Below are 3,165 nucleotides of genomic sequence, written 5' to 3'. Positions count from 1 at the left end.
TTCACAGATTGGTGGTTCTGACATGAAAAATGATAAAGTTTTGATTGTACATTGCTGGCCGCGGTGGCCGAGCGGTTCTAGGCACTTCAGTCAGGAGCTATACGACTTCTGTGGTCGCAGGTTCGAATCCTACCTCGGGCATAGATGTGTGTGATGTCCATGGGTTGGTTAGGTTTAAGTAGTTCTCAGTTCGATGGGACTGGTGACGTCAGATGTTAAGTCCCATAGTGCTCAGAGCCATTTCAACCATTTGCTTGTACATTCAGCGGCAGTTACTCATACTGTCTGCGAAATCTGTTGCGAATGGAGTCAGTAGCACGGATCTAATAAACTTAAGTGCCATTCACGATGCGACAATTCTTCACGCATCGCACTGCTAACTTCGTATCTCCTGAACTATTTAACGTACATTTTTCCTGCAAATATAATGTTATATGCGAAAGTTATCAGAACGTTATGTCGCGAATAAGGCTAGTAGTAAAGAAGTAATAAATTAAAACGTCATGCCTGAAGCGGCTGTTTTCTGTATGAACAACGAAAACATAACTTCTTTCTTACCATGATTTTGTGGCTACTATCAGTAAGAAAAAATTTCTTAAAGGTTTGTAATTGTGTGCAAAGTTCGTATCAAGTTACTAAGTGCCCTAATTCCCTAATAGTGCATGAATGAAATCTGGCTATTCACGGGTCGTGGACTGCACTAGTTTATCACGCCGACCGACACACCTTTCATAGCTTGACTTTCACTGACTTTGATGAATTCAGCCTAGAGAATAATAAATTTGGCCGTGTCCATCAGGGGCAGATGAGGCAAGCAGAGCTTTCACTACGAGATCGGAAGGTGTGAGAGGGAGAATGTTTATTAGCTTGTCTTCCAGAACTGAAAAATCAAGGTCGTGGCGCGCGGCTCATACTGATCAGCTGCCATGGTTTAAATTCCAGATGCAACTAACATGAGATTCAGGTAAGCGCATTATGGAGACGGTAATCTTCATATCCAGTATATGCTTGTAGCAAAGAATATAAAACTAAATTTAGGCTGTTGTAATAGAACACAGTGCCTAGAACAAAAATTATATGCAAAATATATAATAAACTTTTGCTATCGTGTTTTATATATCATAATACGTTTAAGTACAATTATTGTTGTCAATGAATTAATCATCTGCTCTCACAAACATCACAACAACACTTCGTCAGATAATTACAGTGTCACAATTTGGGGTCACAGAGGGTGGCAGCAATGTGAAACAGAACACTCTATTGGGGGTTCATAACATAGTAATAGACGGAGGTAACTAGTTAATAATAATATTGTCACATATGTAGACTGAGCTGCCTTCCCACAACCTCAGTATTGGCTGCGGAGCAAAATGGTGTGGCGACTGCTGTCTTAAGGTTTACACGACTCAGGTTTACTATCTGAATCATCCTCATTTTCGTGGCCTTTCTCCAGCCCCAATGCGGGGAAGGCCATGTTACTATGGATTTGGCGATGTTATTCTCAAAGGTTGGCTGGATGCCCTTCCTGCCGCTACCCCATACCCCCTGGGACGGAATTATTGTACCCCAGCTGTCTGTGTCTAGTGTAAGCCATGAAATAGTGTGAACGTTTTCAAATGTCTGAGAGTCCTGTAACTGCAACGGGACGTGGGGACCAGCCCAGTTATCACCTAGTGGGATGTGAAAAACCGCCTAAAAACCACATCCAGGCTGGCCGGCACACTAGCCCTCTTCGTCAATTCGCCGGTCGTATTAGATCCGGGGCCGGCGCGCATCCCCCAGTCCAGGAATCAGCGCATTAGCACCCTCCCTATCCTGGCGGATTGGTGTACTATTAGAATAATACTAATAATTTGAGAACATCTCTTACTTATTTCAAAATTTCATATCATAATATACGGTAGGAAACTGAGGAAGGTTGCTACAACCTCCAGCTAGCTACTGGTATCGCGACCAATTGTTAGGGGCTTATTGCTACCATTCTTCATTTCGTTCACTACCTTGCCACACGCCCTCATAACTTCTCCAGCAGAATTTCACGACCTTGCACGGCAAGGCACTTTACACTTTTCGCAGGCTTGCCGCAGTTGAAAAATAACTAGGTTTACCTCCAGGGACCACTGACTACTGACATCAGTTGTTCTTTTCAAATCGTCCCCTCCGTCTCGGGGGCCAAGGCTTTTCTAGCTGACCCTGTGGGGACTATCGACTAACCCCTCAAACTTCTCAAGGAAACTGTTTCAACGTGTAGGCCTCCTAGCCATTCAGCCTTCAGAGCAGAATGCAGCTACCTTCAATGGCCTGTTGCGGCTTTGGCTACCGCAACTTCTCCGGAATACGCTGCTTCCCGCCAGGACTTTTCAGTACATGTCTCCAGTTGGTCTTGAAAGTTGGGAAACACTTGTCTTACATCAACGTAGCAGCCCACTAACACAATCCATTTAGGAAGCGAGGCCATTCACTAGTCTGAGAAACCCCCTACCACCCCCCATCCCCCTCCCCCCCACTCCCCACCTAGGCACAGGAGACTCACGCCAGCGTCCACAGTAGCCGCTAGTGCGACAAGGAATTCGGTTAACTGAACGCCCACTTGAGGTACTTTTTACATTAAATAGAAAGTAAAATAACTTTGGGTTAAAATACCTGAACTGAAGAACACTTTTGAATATTCCATCGGCCAGAAGGATTGAATCCAAACAATGAGCCTATGGGGAACAAAGGACAAGCTGTACTCATCAAGACTGCAGATACACAACCGACACGTTATGTCACCCCACGTGTTGTGATTGCAAAGTCACTGTTACGCCAGCCTCAGTCAATGAAGAGCCATCAAACGTTGTGTGAACAATGAAGTGTTAGTACATTTCAAAACTATCGATGGCTTTAATATTAATGTCAGTGAGGATTCAAACAGGGCAGAATGATCGCGCTCTGTGAAATTTAATTCGATTTCGTAAACTTCTGATTCGAATGGTGACGCATGTGTGGAACCGGTGGATAAAGAAGGGTCGCACAAGGAAGCAAGCGTCTATTGGACCACTCAAACTGATGACAGAATGAAAAGGGCGGCATCTTGTCCACATGGTCTTCACGGACCGTGAAGCTTAATCAACCGTTGACTACTCACTAGAACAGGCAGCGACGGTTCTGTGCTGTCCATAA

This window comes from Schistocerca nitens, chromosome 2, assembly GCF_023898315.1.
Source record: "Schistocerca nitens isolate TAMUIC-IGC-003100 chromosome 2, iqSchNite1.1, whole genome shotgun sequence".
NCBI lineage: Eukaryota > Metazoa > Arthropoda > Insecta > Orthoptera > Acrididae > Schistocerca > Schistocerca nitens.
The sequence above is the reverse complement of the archived record's forward strand: the minus strand, read 5'-3'. Positions refer to the sequence as shown.